Source organism: Rhinatrema bivittatum, chromosome 12 (genome assembly GCF_901001135.1).
Source record: "Rhinatrema bivittatum chromosome 12, aRhiBiv1.1, whole genome shotgun sequence".
Classification (NCBI taxonomy): domain Eukaryota; kingdom Metazoa; phylum Chordata; class Amphibia; order Gymnophiona; family Rhinatrematidae; genus Rhinatrema; species Rhinatrema bivittatum.
This window is the reverse complement of record NC_042626.1, coordinates 32,502,487-32,527,222: the sequence shown is the minus strand read 5'-3', so window position 1 is coordinate 32,527,222 and position 24,736 is coordinate 32,502,487. Positions and strand designations below refer to the sequence as shown.

The 24,736-nt window shown below is 41.1% G+C and overlaps 1 long non-coding RNA gene across 1 annotated transcript; it reads left to right on the top strand.

Moving 5' to 3' along the window:
• The first annotated feature begins 1,364 nt into the window (after positions 1-1,364).
• On the top strand, positions 1,365-24,698 carry LOC115074495. Its single transcript, XR_003852255.1, has 3 exons — positions 1,365-1,482; positions 20,312-20,483; positions 22,646-24,698. It is a non-coding gene; the product is annotated as an uncharacterized LOC115074495 (long non-coding RNA).
• The last annotated feature ends 38 nt before the right edge of the window (positions 24,699-24,736 follow it).

Sequence of the window (24,736 nt, the reverse complement as noted above, 5' to 3'; positions counted from 1 at the left end):
TGCTCAGCTAGAAAGCCACGCTTTAGCTTATTTCCTGAAGGTGAGGTAGCTGGACTCCAAGCACAGAGATAATAGGTTACCTTTTAAGTCAGAGCTAGGTCAAGGTACTTTTATGCCCCAGGCAAGATTTGAAAGGTACCCCCCACCCCCCCTTCCACCTCCAATGAAAGTAAACAGGACACAATTTTACCCCTCAAAACAGAAGTTTTCTACATTGTAAATAAAGTCCAACTTATTTTTTTGTACCCAAGGTGGATGTCTGACTTTCCTATCTCTTGTAACAAAGGAAAAGAGAGGCAAAAGTACAACAATGATGCACAAAGGAACAAAAGGAGCAGTGCAAAAAAAGATAACATGAATTTTAAAAAATTTAAAAAAATATAAATGTCTATATGTGTGTGTATGTATATGTGTTTATATACATATATATATATATATATATATATATATATATATATATATATATATCCAATAAAAAGTTTAAAAAAATATATATATCTATTAAAAAAGACCTTTATTCATAAAAATACAAACATAAAAATACATCTTAATAAAAACTTGTCATGATCATGTTTCAGCATAAGACCTGTCTCAGGGATATACAGTATATAATAAAATCACAATGATGTTGGTACACTGTGAAGGTACCTATAAAAACAAGCAGAGTACAAACAATCAAACAACCTCAAAATACATGTCATACATTAACAAGGCAACACAGAAGAAATATATATTAGATGAGCAAACTTTACATTAGTAAAGAGAGGGAGAATTGTATAACCTTAAGAAAATAGTATAAGATCCCTGTGGTTCCATAACCAATTAAAAAAAAAAAGTATATAAATAATAATGTATTGTATATTATAGTTGCACACCTCTCTGGCCAGATCTGGTATCTGTTGAGTGGTATAAAAGAATCAATCAATAAAATAAGATAATAATAAAAAAATAATATAAAAAGGACCTTACCAAGGGGATCCACTTAAATCCTCACAGTGGAGCACAGGCTAGGAACCCAAAGCTCTGGAGTTAGGATAAAGAAAAAGTATATATAGATATACTTTCCAAATCAAAGGAATCTATAAACAAAAAATACTATATAATTGTGATGGATCATTAGTATTTAGATAGTCCCAGCACAAATAATGCACTGGTAGACAGGATTTAGCTATGTGGCAAAGTAAGGAAAAGCTAAGATGGCTGCCAAAGGGGGAACTACAATTCCCAGAATTCCTGGTACTCAGTCTCTGAGAGAGCATGAGCAAGAGTAGGCTGGGCCAAATTGACTCAGCAGGTTTTCCATAATTAGTGGCCAGAAGATTTAAATGAGGGTATTCCCTGACAAGGAGTTCCAGGCCCTAGTTCCAGGGGAGAGCCAGAACCAGAACCAGCACCAGCAGCAGCAGCAGTCCCACTACCAAGAAGAGGAAGGCAAGGCAAAGATGGAAGCAGAGTTATCTTCAGGCAGAGCCCTCAGACAAAGTTAAGTTGGAATGCTGTCTGCTTCCCTCCTAAATATAGCTAAAAGGGAAATGGAAAAAAGAATAAGACATAGATGGGGGTATCTAATGCTTCTCCTTGTTATGTATTTTGATTTGGGAATGATAAAATTTCTTCCTAGCAGATTTGCCAAGAATCTGTTAGGTAGAAATTTAAAGCTACTAAATTCATTATTTAGCATTAAGAGTTAAACTCTGCCACTGCTTGGATGTTTGTCTGTAGTAACTGATTCCCTGTAAACTTTAAGCACCTAGAAAAGTGATGACTGGTTTAAAATGGTTTAGCAACTGAGTTGGGGAAAATGCTTGAATGATTTTGCCTGCCATGCAGCCTCATTGTGCTTTGATCCAGTCTCACTGTAAGCTATTTTTTTAGTAACTGTTGGTTTCAAGTGTCTTGATTGCATGTTGTGAGGACAGTTCTCAGCGGTTGTTTGTAGGTTTGCTTTGAAATGAAAAATTATACCAGAAGGCAACTTCATCACTGTTTTCCCTAAGACATGGGTTGTTTGTTTTTGGGAATAAAATGGGTAAGATGTTAGCTAATCTCATTAGGAGTACAAACAAAATAGTCTTTGTGTCTGGTCTAAAGATCCTACCTGGTACTGTAGTTACTTTGCTCTTAGGTATTAGTGAACACTTTTACTACAAAAAATTAGATATGGCAGAAGACAATGAAACATGAGAGAAGTTTCTAGAGGGGATTGCTCTATCTGCCCTATCCCCACAACAGCTGGAACGTCTGAATGCCCCCATACAGACCTCAGAGATTTCATTGGTATTTAAAGAAATAAAAAATGTCAAGGCTGCAGGGCCAGATGGCATGACCACTCTTATTTTATAAAAGTGTTAAACCTAGTAGCATTATCAAGTCTCAAAGATTTATTTGATGTGATGTTTACATTTGGTAGAATACCAGAGATGTTAAAAATGGCATTTATTATTGTAGTCAAAATTGACAAAAGAGAGGGAAAAGGATCAAAGCCCAATGTCAATTTCAAACCCACTCGATTTTTTGGCAAATGACAATATCATAAAAAATCTTTGCTTTAAAGTTTACATCTGCAGCCTCTCACGAGAGGCTGCAGATGTAAACTTTAAAGCAAAGATTTTTTATGATATTGTCATTTGCCAAAAAATCGAGTGGGTTTGAAATTGACATTGGGCTTTGATCCTTTTCCCTCTCTTTTGTCAATTTTGATTATAATAGAGAGGTGTTCTGCTTCTTTGACTATTATTTATTATTGTAGTCCATAAACGGGGTTGAGATTCACAACCAACATCCTCATATTAGGCCCATTTTGTTATTGAATCACAACATAAATATGTCTGCAAAAATTTAGCCAATTAGGAATATCAATATCAATGGGGCAAGTGGGGGTTTGTCAAAGGGAGAAGATCGTGTATAAATGTAAGGCGTAGTCTAGAATTATTTGATGTATGTGCAAGATCCCAATTTAAAAACCCACTCAGTGGGATTTGACATGGAGAAGGCCTTTGAAGGGGGTCTCTTCTTCAGTCAATTCTAAACAAATTCAGATTCTCAGATTTTATTAGTCAGGTGATTCAGATTTTTGAAAATCCCATGGTAAGTATTTGGGTGACTAGCACTCTTTCAGTGCCATTTCAGTTAACAAGAGGCACAAGGAATGGATGTCCACTTTTCTACTGTTATTTAAACTCACTTTAGAACCTCTAGAAAGCATTTTGGATAATGTATTAAAAGACTATACCACTTTCTTAAATTTTCACTTTTTATGTACTATATTATTTGTGGATGACATCACAGAAATGCAGCAGAACTTAAAGAAAATGTTGGATGCTTTTCAGATATATGGAAGGTTTTTAGGCTTAAAATTAAATTTGGAAACATTTAAAGCATTAGATGATATGGGACACATACAAGAGGATTGGGAGAACTTTCCTTTGCAGTGGTCAGGAGAGTCAATTAAATACCTAGGAATTAACATACAGAAGTCAACAAGGAAGAGGTATCAATCAAATATACCAGCTATTATTCTGGAATTTCAAATCAAAACTCAGAACTAAATACAATTTCCAATCTTGGTATTACATTGCATCACATTAAAATGACCCTGCTTTACATATTGCAGACGGTGCCCCTGGTGCTAAAGAAGGTAGATATTAAGGTATTTCATGGTATCTGTCCCAAGTTTGTATGGAGAGAGCGCAAAGCTAGTGCTCTATCTCTAAACTCTACTCATGATCCCTACTGCAGAGGGTGGTGTGGATTTCCAAATCTAAATACAACCTGGCATGCATCCTAAGAGCAGTAGGGGACTGGTTGTGGGAAAGCAACCATTAGGTTTATATTGGCTCAGAACGGCTTCTCTCATATCCGTATGATCTACGCTTTCTACTTCATGCAAATAACAGAGATTTGCCAGGTTATATTTCCAATAATATATTATTGCAGGCCATGCAGATGAGTGGAGAAGCGCCAACAGCTGTGTTCCCTTCCTCAGAAACTATCTCCTTGGCTCCCTATTTGCCCTTTGGTTTCCACCCGAAGATGCAAGTAAAGATCTTAAAACATTGACACAAATGGGAGTAGACACTTTTAAATGTTTTATTAACAATCAAACAAAGCAAATGCATCTGTTTGCTTATTGCCAAGAGCACTTTGGATTTCAATCAACAAACTATTTGACTTATAATCAATTGTCCATTTTTTTTCTAGTCAAAATTGAAAATTAAAACACAGCTATAAACTTCAAGCTCTTTCTAGAGGTTACTTTAGATTTTCAAATGGGGCAAACAGTCCCTGTCTTCACTCCGTGACTTCTTATAAAACTCTCTCTACCTTGGCAGAACAATGGAGTTCTGATTCAAAAACTACAATTGAGGAAGATGATGTGTATACTAGCATTGATTGGCTGTATAGGAGTATTCCATCAGCTTTAATGAGGGAGCAGTAATTATGAATTATGCACAGATTGTTTATCTTAGCCTACAGAGCACTTTGAATGGGGTATATTTCCAACGCCGCTTGTTTAAAAATGCTTGGCTGCAGATTCAACTTTAAGCATTGGAGTGTAGGACTGCTCTTCAATTCATCAGCTTTCGAAGGAAATATTGCAATTTGTGTCTGATGTTCTAAATATTCAAATTCTTATTTCACCAGCTTTGTGTACATTGGGTATTGTATCAGATGATATTAACTGCTCAAAATTTGAAATTTTTTTATTATAAAAGGAATATGTATTGCTAAAAAGTGCATACTTGGCTAAATGAATCTCCAAAGAAATTCCTAATTTAAACATTTGGTTAGCAGAAATGACTAATCTTTTAAACGTGGATTTTAAGACGTGGTCCTCCAAGCCACCAACTCGGAGCTCCTCATTCCAAAAAATTTGGGATGTCTACATCAAGACTTTACCTCTTCACCTGTATGATAAATGTGTTTCACAAGGTACACATTGATTGTGGAATTGCTACTGGCTCTGAATACTTCCTTCATGATTGCTCTATAGTATAGGGGGTTTGAGGGGAGGGAATATGTTAGAGTTTTTGTTAATATCTGTTGTTTATTGTTGGAAAAATAAAGATATATTATAAAAACATTATATTATAAATTGTTAAATGCAAGCATAGTCACAGAATGACAGTAAAAGAAAATTAAAAACCCCCAAACATGTAATATATTCCACCAAATAATTGTCATTGCAGTAAAAGCTCCACAAATAGGAAAGAAGGGAAGATTTACGTATTTAAAATATGTATTAATTGCTTTACAGATATCAATAAATAGCCCAAAGCAATGCACAAAATTAAAACCTATGTTTTACAAAACATAAAAATAAACAAAACTAAAATAATTCTACAACACCAGCACAACTGAACCATCTAGCCATAATCATTAAAATCAATTTCTGGTCATCCAGTTATCTTATCTACCATCTTCCTACATTCCAGAAATCATCAACCAGGCTCTTAATTTCCTATGAAACTACATCAGTTCTTTCTCTTCCCTGATTTCCATCAGCATCTTATTCCACCATACTGGGACTACTGAAGTAAAAACCTGATTCTGGGCTCTAATAAGCTGGATAGCCCTCACCAGGTGGAGTTGCAGCATCGATTGCTGACTAGATCTTAAAGGGTGATTAAAGCATCTTCAACTCAACTGGTTAGATAACTGCTGAGAATAAGCCCCTCTCAAAATCTTGAATGTCAAAACCAAACATTTAAATTTACAGCATGATTTAATGCAGCCTCCCTCCTAGAGCTCCCTCACAGCATTCTTGTGGTTGTATTGTGTATTGTCTGCAGCTTCCTTAACACTCTCTCAGAATAACACAGATAAAGGGTCCTCTATCCACAATAAGACTAATGCAAACACTACTAATCTTAAAACTTTAAATTCCAGAAATGGTTTCAGTTGCCTTGCCCACTTCAATCTTACGTAAGCATTACATGCTACCTGCAGCACTTGCACAATCTAATCTGACTCCTAAAGATTTCACTTCCTCCATCGCAACCACCTCCAATGTTTATCCTATATTTATCAACAACAGCCCCAATATGCAGTACCTCAGTTTTATTTGTGTTCAAATGAAATTACATTCTAAACCAACCCCCAACTTCCTGTATACAATCATTCAAATGCCCAATCATTTCATCTCTATCACGCCATAATGGGGGGGGCACCATCTGAATGTGACAAGGGAGAAACAGGCAAGGAGGCCTAAGCAGGCATCAAAGTAAGGCAAAGCGAGACTAGGGGGCTTGAAGGCCACAAGGCAGGGCAAGAAGGCTGCAGGACAAGGCATGGAGACCAAGGAGGCTGAAGGACAGGGCGGGAGGGCCAAGGAGGCCACAGAACAAGGCAGGGAGGCCACAAGGCAAGAGGCAACAAGGAGGTCACAGGGGCTGCACAGAATTGCAAAGAGCCAAGGTAACTTGTTGAAGAGGCATTAAGTTGTGGGAAAGGCAGGGCTAAATGTGGTTTGCCTTGCTGATTTATGGGACCACTAAGGAGGTGGTTAGATCTCTGCTGGCAGGGAAGCTGCCCAGCAGCCAGGATCATGACAGTACCCTCAAAAGGGAGGATTCCATTTTCCATGGGAGTTGTGGACAGTAGGTCGCGTGTCCTTAAGGCAAAGACAGCTTTAGCTGTATTGCCAGCAAATACAGGCTTCAGAAGAGATCGCATAGTCCATGACTTGGAGGCTGCAAATGCAGTTTAGAGCATGAGCAGCAAAACTGGATTCGCAGGAGCATTGAGTGCCATATTGGATGTTTAATTCACTGGAATAGTTTATACGTTGGATTATAGAGGCATAATTTAAGAATATTATAATTAAAAAAATATATAGCAAAAAAGTTAAGGAATTTTTTAAAATCAGCCATTGTACCTGAAGACTGGAGGATAGCAAATGTAACCCCAATATTTAAAAAGGACTCCAGGGACGATCCAGGAAACTACAGACCGGTTAGCCTGACTTCAGTGCCAGGAAAAATAGGGGAAAGTGTTCTAAACATCAAAATCACAGAACATATGGAAAGACATGGTTTAATGGAACAAAGTCAGCATGGCTTTACCCAGGGCAAGTCTTGCCTCACAAATCTGCTTCACTTTTTTGAAGGGGTTATTAAACATGTGGATAAAGGTGAACTGGTAGATGTAGTGTACTTGGATTTTCAGAAGGCGTTTGACGAAGTTCCTCATGAGAGGCTTCTAGGAAAAGTAAAAAGTCAAGGGATAGGTGGTGATGTCCTTTTGTGGATTACAAACTGGCTAAAAGACAGGAAACAGAGAGTAGGATTAAATGGGCAATTTTCTCAGTGGAAGGGACTGGACAGTGGAGTGCCTCAGGGATCTGTATTGGGACCCTTACTTTTCAATATATTTATAAATGATCTGGAAAGAAATACGACGAGTGAGATAATCAAATTTGCAGATGACACAAAATTGTTCAGAGTAGTTAAATCACAAGCAGATTGTGATAAATTGCAGGAAGACCTTGTAAGACTGGAAAATTGGGCATCCAAATGGCAGATTAAATTTAATGTGGATAAGTGCAAGGTGATGCATATAGGGAAAAATAACCCATGCTATAATTACACAATGTTGGGTTCCATATTAGGTGCTACAACCCAAGAAAGAGATCTAGGTGTCATAGTGGATAACACATTGAAATCGGTTCAGTGTGCTGCAGCAGTCAAAAAAGCAAACAGAATGTTGGGAATTATTAGAAAGGGAATGGTGAATAAAATGGAAAATGTCATAATGCCTCTGTATCGCTCCATGGTGAGACCGCACCTTGAATACTGTGTACAATTCTGGTCGCCGCATCTCAAAAAAGATATAATTGCGATGGAGAAGGTACAGAGAAGGGCTACCAAAATGATAAGGGGAATGGAACTCCCCTATGAGGAAAGACTAAAGAGGTTAGGACTTTTCAGCTTGGAGAAGAGACGACTGAGGGGGGATATGATAGAGGTGTTTAAAATCATGAGAGGTCTAGAACGGGTAGATGTGAATCAGTTATTTACACTTTCAGATAGTAGAAAGACTAGGGGGCACTCCATGAAGTTAGCATGGGGCACATTTAAAACTAATCGGAGAAAGCTCTTTTTTACTCGATGCACAATTAAACTCTGGAATTTGTTGCCAGAGGATGTGGTTAGTGCAGTTAGTATAGCTGTGTTTAAAAAAGGATTGGATAAGTTCTTGGAGGAGAAGTCCATTACCTGCTATTAAGTTCACCTAGAGAATAGCCACTGCCATTAGCAATGGTAACATGGAATAGACTTAGTTTTTGGGTACTTGCCAGGTTCTTGTGGCCTGGATTGGCCACTGTTGGAAGCAGGATGCTGGGCTTGATGGACCCTTGGTCTGACCCAGTATGGCATTTTCTTATGTTCTTATGTTCTTAGCTTTATCTTTGTGTAGCTGTAGCATGAGTGTTCAACCATTAGCTTAGACAATCTTGTCAAACAAGTTTCTAGTTTAACAGGAAAAACATAGATATTCTGAAAAGTGCTCACATGCCATTCTATGAAGAAATTTCCTCTTCAAGCACCACTAATAGATAGTGCCCTCTCTCTCTCTCTCTCTCTCTCTCCCATCTTGTCTGTCCAAAATAGAATCATGGAGCACTGGCTAAATAGTAATTCCACTACTATGCTTACCCACAACTTCTTTTCCCAGTTTTTCCATGCTATCTCTAGATTGACATGTCATTGCTATTTCCACTTTCTTTTTTTACCCACATCTGAGATATAGAAAAGTATCTTAGCAGAAATTTTAGCACATGGAACAAGTTTTCTGTTCAAAGCCAGTAAACCAAGGAGTCTTCCCCTTAGCTTGATGGAAAAAGAGATCTGAGCACTTTCAGACAGAACAACTTATCCCCCACCCCCCAATCCACCACGACCCAGATTCCATGAATCTGTTCTAACAGAATGAATGAGCCCATTTTTGTTTCATATCAAACTATCAGCCCAGCTGATAGAATTCCTCCATTGGATCCTGCTGTTCCCCAAGTCCTCAAACTGCAACAAGGAGAATCACAGATAGACGATGTCTCTGTGATGGTTGTGTTTGCAAGCGATGCAGTGAGACTCGATGAAGCACTTTTGATTGGCCAGAGCAATGCTGGGACTCCAATGAAGTTGCTTGCTAGCAGTGCAGGGAGCAGATGGAGGAGCTCAGAGAACTAGCATGAAGCTGTACAGATTTGGCCTGTATTGCCTCAAGCTGCTGGTAGAACTTTCACTATGGTAAGACCGGCATAATTTACACTTGAATCTATTTGGGAAGCTATAATTCACTTGGGGAGCACTGTTATGTCTCAGCTGTCATCTTTGGTTGAAAACTATGGATTTGGATAATAGAGGACAAATCTTGGAAAGTTCCATTCGTCACTTACAGCATCAGGTTTCTGAATGTAAGAATGTAATTGACCACGTTCAACACGTACAAGACACTGTTTTAAGAGAGAACTCAGCGTGACCTATCAAAATGGAAAAATCTTGAAAATGCTAAAAGGAACAGGAATCTGTGCTTTATAATTTTTACAAAGCTTCTGCTGGTGTCACCTAGAGAGATGTTTAAAAGGTATCTGTTAAGAAGTTTTAAAGATTCCTAAACAGTCCATCTCATCAATTGCTAAGATTTACTATCTTCCCCCATTTAAAAGGAAGGAGAATTTGGATACCAAGAGTTAACAGGTTTATCCACTGCTGAGACTACTTTAAGAACATAAGAAATTGCCATGCTGGGTCAGACCAAGAGTCCATCAAGCTCAGCATCCTGTTTCCAACAGAGGCCAAACCAGGCCACAAGAACCTGGCAAGTACCCAAACACTAAGAAGATCCCATGTTACTGATGCAATTAATAGCAGTGGCTATTCCCTAAGGGGCGGATTTTAAGAGCCCTGCTCGCCTAAATCCGCCCAAATCCGGGCGGATTTAGGCAAGCAGGGCCCTGCGCGCCGGTGAGCCTATTTTACATAGGCCTACCAGCGCGCGCAGAGCCCCGGGACTCGCGTAAGTCCCGGGGTTTTCGGAGGGGGCGTGTCGGGGGCGGGCACGGGGGCGGGCTACGGCCCGGGGAGGTCCGGGGGCGTGGCCGCGCCCTCCGGACCCGCCCCCAGGTCGCGTCCCGGCGCGCTAGCGGCCCGCTGACACGCGGGGATTTACGCCTCCCTCCGGGAGGCGTAAATCCCCCGACAAAGGTAAGGATGGGGTTTAGACAGGGCCGGGCGGGTGGGTTAGGTAGGGGAAGGGAGGGGAAGGTGAGGGGAGGGCAAAAGAAAGTTCCCTCCAAGGCCGCTCCGATTTCGGAGCGGCCTCGGAGGGAACGGAGGTAGGCTGCGCGGCTCGGCGCGCGCCGGCTATACAGAATCCATAGCCTTGCGCGCGCTGATCCCGGATTTTAGCGGACACGTGCGGCTCCGCGCGTATCTACTAAAATCCAGCGTACTTTTGCTTGCGCCTGATGCGCCAGCAAAAGTAGGCCAAATCGCGCGGTTTGAAAATCTACCCCTAAGTAAACTTGATTAATTTAGATGCATCAGCTACACTTGAAACTTCTGACAGTGCTATTTCCAGCTTTAATAGTTACCGTGGCCCTTGAGCCAGACAGAGAGTGGTTATTGAGGCTCTACTTTAGGCACCGTATTGAAATATGCCTAAAGCTTATGGTTCATGTATTTCCTGATGTTGCAAAATTAACTCAGATAAAGCAACAGCAGTTTTTGCTTAGGCGTCCCAGAGTTTTGCGGCTAGGAGTGTTACATTTTTTTTCCCCCTTCTTTTCTATTTCTTCGAACTGTGGTACTGAATCCTCCTTTGTTTTGAGGACTTGAGATTTTCTTCTTCTTTCTTTTTCTCTTCCAGCTTGATGTTGCTTAGTTCAATTTTTTAATTTTTTTTTTCAAGGTGTATTTTTTACTGTCATTAAAATGTATAATTAAAAAGTTAAAAAAAGAAATGAAGATCAATACAAATTTTAGGTGATATATTTTTATTGGACTTACCTAATATATTTGTGATTAGTTTTAAATGTTTCCCATGTAACTGTAAGGTCCTGTGATATGTACTAACACAATTCAAAATATGGTATTTTGTAAGATTTTGCTGCAAAGAAGGAGTAGTTGGTTCTAAGTAAACATCTGGTGCCATACAAGGGTTAGATGTACATAGTAATAATAATTTAGATTTACATAGTGTCTTTTATCCAATACTCTCTCTTTTATAATTACCCAATAGCCCCCCCCCCCCCAATTATTCCAGTATTTAAATGCTAGACGAAGCTCTAGGGTACCACATTGTTTGAAAATGAACATCTTTATAGGATGGATATGGCTGCAACATAAGTGAACATTACATAGTCAATTCAAACATTAAACAATTCTCCTAAACCCATAGGAGGACCACTCCCACACCTAACTTATAGCTTACTTATAGCTTGTATCATGCTAATACAATGTTCTGCTGCTGGGGCCACCATGCCATCAATGCCTCACCCCTCTGATGCTCGTGAACATCGTTCTTTGCTTACTGAGTCAAAGATCTCTGAGATGTGATGACATCTTCCTCTGTAGCAACAGCAGGATTCACTTGTTTAAGATGCAAAACAACCTTTGGGGTGGTGAGGAGGCCAAATCTTGTATATTCACCCACCCATGCCACATAGTAGCAGGAATACGCAGTGGGTATTCTCTGCTTAGCCAGCTTTTAACGTAGCACCTGCCGTGTACCCTTAGGATGTGATCAACCCCGTCACAAGCCCACGGTAGCGACACCTTATTTTCCATGTACTCCCCCACTAAACCAGCTGGCCATATACAAAGAGAATTCCTGCTGCCTAATGGCTTTCACCACGCAATGCCCTATCTTGGTAGCACCATCATATTGATGTAAGCATTCTGTATGTTGCTGCAGAAGTAATCAAAACCATAATTTGGTAAAGGTACCATATCATTATAAAACATGCTGTAAGTTGCTGAAGAGGTCACCAAGCCACCAACTGCCCTGGGTAGACATAGTGCTCAGGGCACTCAGATATATGCTTGCCCACATTCAGTAACACCAGATGAAGAATATCCTGGGTCTCCACATAAGTCCTGATTTTTACGCACTCAGCCCTTTGAAAATTCACCCATAATTGTGTTCGTCATCATTCAAGTTGTGATGTCAAATTGGCAGGGAAGTAAACTGGAAGGAAATATTATCTTGCTTATCAACATTCTATCATTAACTGAGGTATTCTTTTTTTTTTATTCTTTATTCTTTATAATTTATTAGAATTTTTACAAATTGTTAAAATGCAAAAATCAAAAAACAAATTTGCATATCAGGAAATCATACCATCAAACATTTCACAAATAATTTTTATATACCTCAAATTCCTAGTCCACATCATGGGAGGAGACCTTATATAATTATAAATCAGGAAAAAAATGTATTTTAATATTTACATTTAGCTGGATAAATTTATTTTGCAGTAATTATGACTCAACCTCGTTCTTTGTCCACCAGAAATGCTTCCAGGAGGGAGGGATCCTGGAAAACAAATTTGTTTTTCTGAAAAACTACCAGGCATGTACAGGGGAACTTAAGAAAATATGTTGCCCCTAAGGATAGAACTCTAGACTTTAAAGATAAATAATTGCTTCCTCCTGAATTGCATGGTGCGTGATACATCTGGAAATACTTGGACCTTTTGTCCACAAAATAGGAGCTCCTTATTTCTGAAGTATTTCTGTAAGATTTGAACCTTATCTTTTTCTCTACAAAAAGTTACCAAGAGTGTTGCTCTTCGTGGTATATCATCTAATGATGATTCCAAGAAAGAGGTTAAATTAGGAGACGTCTGTTGGACACTGTCCATTCCTTCCTCTCCCTCCTGTCTCTTAATTCTGGTATTTAATACATAATATATTTTTGACACAGATTTATCATCTATAGATGATATCGACAAGTTTTCTATTAAATACTTCTTTAACAACTCACTGGTAATTGGAAAATTTAAAAACCTTAAATTTCTTGCTCTATTTTCATTTTCCAAGATCTCCATCTGTCTGTGGGTAACTAAACTATCTTTAATGAAAGAGTTGTTAGCAGATTGTAATGTTGCTATCTGTACAGTAGCTGTTCTACCACTTCTTCTAGTTGTTTTAACCGATTGTCATGTAATTCTAAAACACTTTTTGTTTCAATAGTTCCTCTATTACTCTGAATCATAAAACCAGACATAATTTTCTGTAGGTCATTAATTGCTCGCCATACATCAGCCAAAGTTATATTTTGGGGATCTATGGGTTCTGGAACTAACACCTGTAGTCCAGGATCCCCATTAGATCCCAAGTCCTCCACCCCAACCCCCACCTCCTGTGGGGTGTTGATCATCATTATTAATTGTAGCCACATCTCCTTGTAGTAAACTTGGTTGATTGGGGGCAGACAGTTCCATACGAGGTTGAGATTGTAGCTGCTGGCTAGGCCTATCAGAAGCTCCAGAAGAAAAGGAGGTATCGGATATCGAATTGCGGGCAGTTTGACTTACCCGCCTTATGATATGATAGTCCATTGGTCCCTTGGCCTACGGAGCTGCCAGAGAGGAATTCCAAACCTTGGATTTTCTTTTTCTGCCCATACGGCTAGAAGAATTAGGAAAAAAGATTTTTTCCAAGGGACGCACCCCTTTGGCGTGCGGCTTCGGCTGCGTGCCACACCTGGCCCGAATTTATTCCGGCATTCTGGCCCCTCTGAATGATGACACTTCAGGGGTGTGGCCTTGGGTCGGCCCTGATGTTACAGCTCAAACGGTGGAAAAAGGGAGCCTCGGACCTGGCCCTCTCTGCCTACCTCTCAGTTGAGAGGTTCTCCAGCCGAAAGTCCTCCGCTAACTGAGGTATTCTAAAGAGCAACATGACCTATTAAATTTATGCAATTTGCAAAAAAATCATCTGCCAAGTTATATAAGGCAGGGTATAGAAACTTGCAGAAAGACAGATAATTACTTCTACTATATAGGGGAAGACTGCAAGAGCAACAGAATCTTGCAAAAGAACTTATAGCTGTATCAGCGAATGCAGAGGGATTATAATGCACAATGGAAAAGAACTTGGGATGGTGACATGTCCACAATATTCTAGGGTTGCTTTTCAAGGTTTCTTAGAGCTCACATGTCTGCACTGGAGATTAGACCAGGAATATACATTAATCATGCTTGAAATTGCCTGCCAGAATGGGGAGATTAAAGCCTTGCTAAAGTCTCAAAGAAACTGTCCTGCATCGAAATCGACTAATTATTATTGATGCAACAGCTCGTGGAAGAGAAAATGGTATGAAAGACTACTGCTGATGGAGGCTGTCACAGGATACTCCTCCTCCTATAAAGATGTATTATATGTACTGGACTTGAACAAATAGGATGCTATTGGCAGAATCCTAACAAGCTAGAACTTCACTGTCTTTACCTGCATGAATAGCTGCATAAAATGGAGATCCGAGTGTGTGCAGCAATCTTCTTCAGTTGGGCTGGTCAACTCATGCTGGAACTGTAGACAGGAATAGTATAGGTGCCAAAGTCCAAATAACTTACAGACCAAAGCTGACAGTGAAATTTCAAAACCTGACATCAATGCATAGGGATTCTGAAGGCAAAGCAGCATATATGCTACCGCCAGGATAAATCACAGCAGACAACTAATGCCTGGATGACTGCTAAAGAAAAGAGAGCGAAGAATGACACCAAAAATGATGACATGCAAGCATATGAGGATCCCCTGGTTCTCCCTGATCCAGAAGACCAATAGTGATTGGTCATTAGTTGAGCGAACCAAGACAATATGCAAAGAATTGTTCAAGAAAATGATAGTTGTTTTGACCCTAGGAATATTATTGGAGCTGTAAACAAACCATGCCTGGTTTCATCCATAGGGAATGAGCGACTGAAGAGTCACACGAGGATATTCCAGTAATTTATGAAGCACAGAAGGATTGAAATGCTTGGCAGGCTCAAAATTGAAATGCCAAAAGACTGACCCAGACCAGAAGCAGATGCAACCTAAACCATCCTGGCTGACTGACTGGCTCCCTGCTGACTTGATTACCACATTTATTTTCATAAGCGCCAGGTCGGCCATCTACATCCAGACCCATTGAGCCTTCTGTACCGTATCGAGCAGCATGCAAGCATGAGCAAAATATCAAGTATGCAGCTAAGAACAGAAGAAGATGCTACTGGGTCAGTGGCTAATCCAGGCTACCAGCACCTAGTAAGTACTCCAACATTAAATAAGTCCCATCCTACTAATGCCGGTAATAAGTACATTTGATTAATTGCAGTTCATGGACTTCTCCTCCATTAGCTTGCCTGATTGGTAATGGGTATGCCTGAGCAGTCTCAAATGCCAAAAGGGGGAGCTTGGAGTATTTAAGTACATAGCCAGCAGATATATTAATTCAAGAACTTAATGAAAAGGTATGCATAGCGAATGGATCCAAACTGACTATATCATCTGATAATAAGCAAGCCATGGAGCAATATAAAATAGGAAGAGAAATAAATGAAATTTTAAAAAATGCCTGCATGCCAGTGCTGGATAGTCCAAATATATGGCACCATGTATCCAAGGATTCTTATTGGCTTATGCCATGTCTGAGCTAGTACCCTTAATGGAAGATAGGGGGAATAACATGCATAGTTACTACTATCCTTAACAGAAGGTATGGGGTAACCATCACAGAGTGGCAGCTACTACCTCTAATGGAAGACATGGGGATAAAGTGCATTGAGCAGCAGCAGGCTATTAGCAATTTGAAGATGTGCCTGGGACCTAATAAAGAGGAAGTATTCTTCCTAGCTGCAAAGTGAGAGAGAGAAAGAGAGATACTATCCACAAGGCCCTTGCAGTAGTTAGCTATTTATATCTCTATAGGAGGCCCACCTAGTAACTTGCGGTAAGGGTTAGGTTGTAGTATATTTTATTTATTTTTATTTAAAAGTGTTTGTATACCGTCTTTACAAACAGTGTTTAATCAAAACGGTTTATATAACTAAATAAAAAACAAATGTAAATAAAGATTTAAATTTAAAAGAACATAAAGATTATCAAATTATAAAAGCTCAAAATTACAAAAATATATAATAAAAATAAAAATCTAAAACAATGAATAGTTTACATTAAAAATAAATCAATATATAATAATGTTGTGCCCTGTGTGATGGAGAAGTAGTTATGTTATTTAGTGTGTGATATATGGAAAGCAGATTGAAATAAATGTGTTTTTAGGGATTTTTTGAAGTGTTTGGAGTTGGGGGCCACTTTGACATGCAGAGTGAGACGTACAAACAGAACTGTACACTCTTGTGAAGATTTGATGTCAGTCGGAGTGAGGAAACTCGCACAAAGATGAGATTTGTATAATGTACTCTCACCCTAGCTTGATGGACTTTCTACCTTGGTAACATCTCTCTCTCTCTCTCTCTCTCTCTCTCTCTCTCTCTCTCTCTCTCTCTCTCTCTCTCCCTCTCCATCTCACTCTCTCTTGCAAAGCTTAATGTAATTGAAATATTTGTAGTTATTTTTGGCGTTAAAACTGTGCAATATTGTGCATTATGGCTTCATGAAGCCAGCCCACTTTTTCAGAAATCCTACCCCGGTCTCCTCCCTAATCCCTCCCCTTTTAAAAATGTACATCACGCCATAACGCGATTTGATAAATGACCCTATAAGATAGCTGGCGCCAGAAGACCAACCGCAAACAAATGAAAAACAGACTGTCTCCAATGTGGCAGAAAGGACCCACCCCAACCCTGGCCAACGTAGCTCTGGGAGATGACTTCTGTAATTCTGGGGAAGGGCCTCCACCAGGTGGTCGCTGCAACTGCCACTCCCTCTGACCAGCACATCGCAGTTGCACTGGGCCTCCATTGGCACATGCAGTGCTGGGGTCAACCCAATAAAAAGAAAATATTCATGAGCCATGTGCACTCATGCCCAGGGACACCAGGAGCACCCTTGCACAGCCTCCCAAATCGCAGCAGCAATGGAGACCCGATGCCATTGCTGGCAGCCTTAAGAGCAGCTATGCGGTAGCCTGGGGTGGGGTTGCGGTCTGGCCCCTCACTAGAGTGCTTCCTGTTCTGTCTCGCACCGGTCCCCAAACAGAAATGCTCCAGAGTGCCTCAGTTCCCTCTCCGGCCCCATGGAAGTCGCAGCTGCAAATGTGGTGTGTGTTTTGTTTTTTTTCTTTTTAATAAAGTGTGAGCGCCTGACCTGGCCGGATCTCCTGGTCCCCCATTGCACACTTGCCACTGCTCCCGAGCCGCAAGCTCCTGCTATGCCAGGCAATATGTGTCCAGCAGAGGGGATGCCAGTCAAAATATGGCTTGTCTTTGGAGGCCGGACAATCGGGTGAAGGCAATCGGAGAACAAGCAAACAATGCCCTAGGTACAGTCAGTGCCATGACCAAACCTGTGCTGGAGCCAAATGTGCTGAAAAAAAGGGGGGATATGTCCCACCTGGGCTGTGGCAATCCCTCTTTATCCGACCCTGGCTCACCCCAAGGCAGCAGAGGTCCCGCTCGGGTGAGTGGAGAGCCGGGAAAAGGTCTCTGGTCACTCTTCCCCCTCAGTCTTGGAGCCGCACCTCCTCCCCTCCCACCCCCCTTTTTTTTTTTTTTTTTTTGTTTTATTGTCTGACATGGGAGAGGAAGCTGTGAGAGGGAAAAACGGATGCCTGCAAGCCAGCCCATGAACTCTACAATGTGACTCACCCAGGGAGCTCCTGAGAGCAGCAACAGTACAATAGGGATGACCAGGAACAAGGAGAAGGAGCAGGAGCAGCAACCACACCCAGAAGAAAGTAAGGCATCCCTGACGTGGAAAAACTGCCAAAAAAAAGAAGCTGGTGGCCGGGCCGGCCTCGGCTTAAATTGAATTTGCCCACCAGCCTCCACCGCCCCATTTTATAGGGGATGGGATGGCTCCTTTCTGTCCAGAAACATGTACTCGGCCATTCTTTGGAAGGACGATCTGGTACATTTTCGGTACCTGGAATTCATAAGAGTTCGAAAGGGAGCAAAGGAGGAAATAATTGTATCATGAGTGACAAATTGTCACTTGATAAACTGAAGAACAAGACAATAAAATGATTTTCAGTCATTTGAAGTTGTGCCTTTGGACTCAGGAGGGATTCACAGGTCAAAATATTGTAACTAGGAGTGGATACCCCATATCTCCTGCCTGCAAATCAGTGGGTAACCTCCGATAGCTACTGGAAAACTAGAAAGCTCACAGATGATATCCATTTATTCACTGCTAACCGTACTGAAACTATAATTAAATTCTTCAGGGACAATTACTCTTGGCCTCACCTTAGAGGAGGGTGTAGAGGGAAGATTTAACATTCTTAGTTGTACTTTTTATGTAATAATAATGCCACAAGACAGAGGGATCTAGAAATAATTGCATCTCATTGTGCAATTATTTAGCTCTGTGACAGGGAGTTTTTACTTGTTGTTCAAGCAAATAATGCATCACCCCCGGGTGTGTAAACAGATTCTTGCAGTCTTCTATGCATTTCTATGATCGACTTATGCAAAAAAAAAAAAAACAACCCAAAACATTCAAGAATATTGTAATTGTAATTTTATACTTGTCACAAAGTTGTTGATATTGCTCTTGCTTGCCTGGGTAAAAAGTTTTGAAAATGACCCTTCCCATGAAACTTCTCCCTATACCATGAAAACAATACACACATTGTGGGTTGAATTTTCAGAACTATTTGCGGGTATAAAATCCAGTGTTGTGCATGTAAATGGCTGTATGAGAATATCACTGGGGTCAGTGCGTGTATAAATGCACAAGAGTAATAAACTGGAGCTGAACTGAGGTAGCCATAAGAAAAGGTGAGTGGAGGATAGAGACTATTGGAAAGTGCTGGATGCTTATCTAGTGTGGGTTACTTATCTAGTGTGAGTGTGAAAGTGAGTGCAGTGGGATGTCCAGAAAGGGGCTTGCTTCTGGGATAGCATGGAACAAAGCAAGCCAAAAAGAAGCCATACACAAAATGCAACAAATATAACATCTTTATATTTTTCAACTATTTATAAAGTTATAAAATATGAAAGGAGGAGGGACAAGACAAATTAAGGCTATAACTATTTATATAACAAAATAGGACCCCCAGAGACATCAGGAGAACATATCCTGTAGCTGGTGGCTGTGATGATCATTGCATGCCCAGTAGCTCAATAGCGGTCATAAGGCCTTTTTGAGTGCATGCTTGCTGCTCCAACATTACCACCAGCTTCCTGAAGTCAACTCTTATCTCACTGACATTCTCCCCCATCCTCTGGACTCTGGCCTGCAAAGCCAAAAAAGCCTGTGCCTCTGGGTTTATAGCAGGTGCTTCAGCCATTAAACCAGCCTAGGAATGCTACCAAGATGCAAGGGAAGCTGCCCAACAAGATTTGCACTCGCCTCCCTTTGCCATTGCTGGTCACCCTCAGGATCTGCATCCTGAGGTCCTGAAGTAAAATAAGGAGGAGGCCCTAAGGAGGTAGGGACAAGAAGAGGAAGCTGATCAGACAGAGGTCCAGGGCTGCTAGTGTGGGGGGGGGGGGGGGGGGGAGTGTTCAGCTGGTGTGCCAGTGCAGCTGTTGATGGTGGTGGTGGCTGAAGGCCACCTGCAGCTGCGTCGGGAAGAGGACCAGCTCTTTTGCATCATTGTCTGCTTGCTCCTCCTCACATGAGGAGGAGCTGGTGGTGTCTGGTGGTGTCTATGAAAAGACAAAAATTTGTGGCAAGCCATCGGCTACTGTGCACAGGCATTGGATATATAGCATTATACAAACTGTAAATGTGCATTCCATTTATGGGAGAGGTGGAGGCATGGGATGAGATACTATTTGGGATTTGCAAGGCCATATAAAGGTTCTACCAGAAACAGTTACTGTACAACTGTCCTTTACAGCATATGCCGAGTAATAAAATCTCTTTGATATGCCCAGTGGCAGGGTGGTATGTGTTGGATTCTAACTCATCAATAGATATGATGCAGCCACTAGGCAAAGAGACAATGTTGGAAGGGAGGCATAGAGATTCCCTGGTAACGGTATTTTGAGTTGTTCTTAACACCCTACTTTACTTATATAGTTGGCCTGTGAGTGCAGTAAAATTAGTGCTTTATGACATTGCAAGCCATGACCCTGGATTTGTGCTGTGTCCACTACTCAGCTGGATGGACACCTATAAGTTACAGACGGATGTGTATGAGGGATACTTCCAGCAGTTGACTGAAACAGGTTATTTTTGGCTGGCAGGGCAATAGTGCGGTCTGTGATGGAAGCAGCAACTAATCAGACAATGTTGGCATCTCCCTGAAAGGTTTTATGGGAACTTACCTTCAGTGGCACACATCTTCTCCAACAAGTCCCCCCCAGGCCCGGCAGCGCAGCTCCCAGGCCTTCTTCTTGAGGTCTACTATCTGTACAGGTGAGAATTTAGAATAAAAGGCTCTTATTTGAATGCTGCTGGTTTCCATGACATCCTGAATGCCATGTTTCCATTCATCAAAACAAAAATTAAAAAAAAAAAAAGAAGCAAAATATCTACCAATGCTGAATGTTATATATACTTCAAAAAGATTGTGTCCCACTAGAGTCCCTATCATTAACACAATGAGGGAAAACCACAGATTACCATCACTTGCCAGTGAAAATATTTTTTTTTGGTAGGGGCACATATGCCTATAGGCAATTGTAATTTACTTCCAAATACATAGCATCAGAGAGCAACTATTAATTATCATTGTTAGCTCCATGGGGCAGGGAATTCCTTCTTCGCACAATGTACTGTACCTGTTGGATCTCTGTCAATTGTTTATTGTACCTGAGCAATACCTTAGCTATGTTTTTTTGCATAAGGCATATAGTAATATTCTAGAATGGAAGCGCTTAAAAAATATAATGTATTAATTGTGAGTTGTGATATATTTCAGTGCCTTACACCCCCAAAGATCATTTCAATCTTTTCTGCTTTGCTGTAGTTCAAGAAGAGAGAGAAACATGTAAAAAGTGCTTTACACTTTTCTATCTGAACGGCTGTTGCTAATGTGAGGGCAGATGCTGCTAGTGATTTGCATTTGTCCATTCCCCCTCCACCCCCAGCTGCTGGGCCCCAGACCAGGAGAGCCTGCTCACTCGCTCCCCATCCAATCAGGGCCTCCTTCCTTTTCAGACCAAGGATGTAGGGATTCTGGGTTTCAGACTGCCCACCACTGCTGACCGAGGTAGGTCTGAATTACCCTCTACCTCTACCTCCACCACCATCGCAAGGCTCATTGTCTGTACAGTGCAGTCTTTGTATCTACGTGCAGCCATGAAGTACCTGAAACCTAGATCCAGTCACCTCTAGATCCACAACACTGAACAGTGTTCTTTGGGACAGCGTACCTTTGCACTTTGGTCCCACTTCTACCCCTACCAAATAGTCTTTTGCTGTATTCCTTTCTCCAATGTCATGTTCACTCTGCTTACTGTCTAGGGCAGCTTATGGGTAAGCTGACTTGGAACATGATTGATCCCTGCTGCAAGGGCTTACCTGTCTCACCCCCCTTTACACTACTGTTCTGTTTGTTGACCCCTCTTTCTCTCATCACTGTTATCAGCTTCCATAAGATTATCTGTAAATCTTCCCCTGTGATCTTCTCCAAGCTTCCTCTGGGAACATACAGTCCCACTGTTGGCACTCATGGAACACATCCAATCTGATAACTGATCATTCGAGTGGAGTAGCCAAGTGGCTCCCAATGCTTTTGAAGAGCGACAGCATTTTGTGAAACCTCTCTCGGACTTAGCATGATGCTTAACAAGTATTTCAGGGTGTGTGTATATATCGTCCGATTCTCAGAGGGGCCATGTGAAAGGCGATTGGCTTTGGCCATGTGATCCAATTCTGGTTTTACTAAAGTGGTAACACGCATTATAACCCATAAGAATTAACTGGGAGGTCTTCCATTGAATCAGGGATGACTAAGCCAACGACAAAGGGAAGCAGGAACTTTTTAACACTGAGTGGAAATGGGTGCTATAATCCCTGATTGTTTCAATTTGATGAATGAGTTACAGAAAGAACATGATGTGCTTTGCCTTGTAGTTGAATTATTACCACAATAAAGTGCTGAAATTATTGACTACTGCCTTGTTGATATAAAGCTGTTGGAACTCTTGCTGAAAATTTGAAGTATTAATCGATAACATGTATACAATAAATAATCCTTCTGGAGCAACATGAATGTGATACGACACACTAACAAAGGATGAATTTCAGTAGGACTTGAAAAAAGAACTTTGGGTTTACGTTTTGGATATATAAGAAGTACGAGTGTGTTATATAGTATGGATATCAACAATGGGGGGTGGGCACCAATGAGATAGGTACTAGAAAGTATTTTAGAATTTATATGTGAGTATAAAAATAAAATATATAAAGATTTTGCAGAATGCGTTCTCTGCAGTTTGTGTTATAGCAGGAGAAGGAGGTATAATAGTGGTCAGAGAGTTGTTCCATTAGGCAGAAGGGAAGGTCCAGCAATTGTGAAGACAGATACCTTCATTGAATGAATCTAAATAGCCTGTATGTTTTTTCTTTTGCAGGGGAGAACCTCCACAGAGCCAAGCACTATGCACAGGTGCTGGCTTGATACTTCCAAGAAGGAGACAAAGGCAGAAGAGAATGACAGAGAGGAGGAACAGCAGCACAACATGAGGAGGAGACACAGATTGTGGCTACTCTCTTGGGCCTACCTATTTGAAGTCAGCTACCTGGTATACTGCCAGAGCCCAGCTCTTTGGAGGAGGAGAGCATCCCACCTTCAGAAGAAGAGATACAAGTGATTCCAGCTGAGAGAAGCATGATATCTATACCTGAGTGGTGAAGGAGATATCAGGACTCCGGGTGGAGGTTCAGGGCCTGCATGATATGGGGAGGGAGGAGATGTAGGACTTGAAGGATATAAGGGCCATTCAGGATGCCATTGATGCTCAGACTACAGTGTGGCGGAAGATGCTGCAGAGAATGCCCCCCTTCCAGCTTCAGTCACCACTTGCTTCATACTATGGATTGCCTTACTGGATGCAGCCACCACCAGCATTTGCGGCAACACTAGGCTGGCAGCCCCTCCCCAGACTGCAGCTCCATCTGCACCTCTAGTTGCTCTTTCACCTGCAGCCATCATTCCACCACTACCACCTCCAGCCATGCAGCATGAAGCATCACCACCACTGCCACCCGATCCCACAGATGATCCTACCTCTCCCAGGGAACAGAAGGCAGAGGATGAAAGGCACAATACAGCTGCCCATGCAGGCCTCTCCAGAAGCTCACAAGTCACACAGCTACCCTGTCCGGAACCATCTGAGGCAGTGCAAGCAATGGCTTGCTGACATCCCTTCCTTTACTGTAATTAATTTATATTTATTTATTTATTTATTTAATTCATCTGCTCCTATAATGGATGTTGTGCTACTGTCTTTAAGTTTTGGTATTGATTAAGATACACTAAAATATACTTACTTTTGTTTATTACCATTAATAGAAACTGGAAACATAGGAAAAGTTGATGTCAAAGCTACGTTTATCCTACTTTCCATATGACAAGAGCTCCAGAGGAAAAACTAGTTCTGTAAATTAATATTTAGCACCATATGTACTAAGCAATATTGCTATAGACCAGAAGTTCCCAAAACTGTCCTAGGGGTCCCACAGCCAGTCAGATTTTCAGGATATCCTGAAAACCTGACCAATGCTATAGACACAATATCTGAGAAAACCTTTAGAACATAAGCTTCATGGGCCTGCCCAGTGGCTCAGAGGCAGGGCTGTGCATTTCCATGTGAAGAGTCCCCAGTCCAGTTCCCAGATTGGATCCTCCAAACCCCAGCTTGGATGGGATTGGAGAGTCTGCAAAGTCTATGTTCACAGTTCTTAAAGAAGAAATTTGTTCTCGTCATTGAGGATGACACCTGGTGGCCGGATTTAGAGCCCATGACAGAGGGTGCTGGAAGGACTCCTAGTGCATGCTCCCCGGTCTCAGGACCACTGTTGTAATGACCAGAATAGAAGCAATGAAAGGGACGGTAGTTTTAAAATAGAGGAAAAATACCCAAGTAGCTGCAAATGGAGGCTCATGGTATCAGAATCTCAGCACGGTTCTGATTGAGCTAGAAGAAAACAGGAGACCGGAGAAAGGAAGAGCTACTGGGCCAGAAAAGAAAGACCATAGGCCCCTTAACATCAAAGTTTCACTTCACACCCTTTACATAAGCTGTTTTAGCTCTCTGCCCCTTACAATACATCCTGATGATACCAGTAAGCAGAAGACAAAGGGTGAGTCATTAAACTTTCTGAAAAGCGTTGCAATCATTGGGTGATTCAGACTTTAGAATTTTTTGATCAGAACATTTCCGTAATGTTTGGCTTCTCTGACGTGGTGTACAAATGAGATCCTTAGGCATAGATATGTGTGTCTGCTCTCTAACAGCACCTATTTAACTGCTTGAAGTTCCCCTTACTCCTTATCATGTATTCCTTGTTTTGATTCTCATGTTTACCTATTCGCTATTCCCCATAATCTCCTCTCGTTATACTTGTTTAATTCTATTCTTGTTCTATTTTTGTTAAATTATGTTCATATTGTTCGCTGTAATTTCCAACTGTTGGTTTGCTGTAAACCGAAGCGATATGTA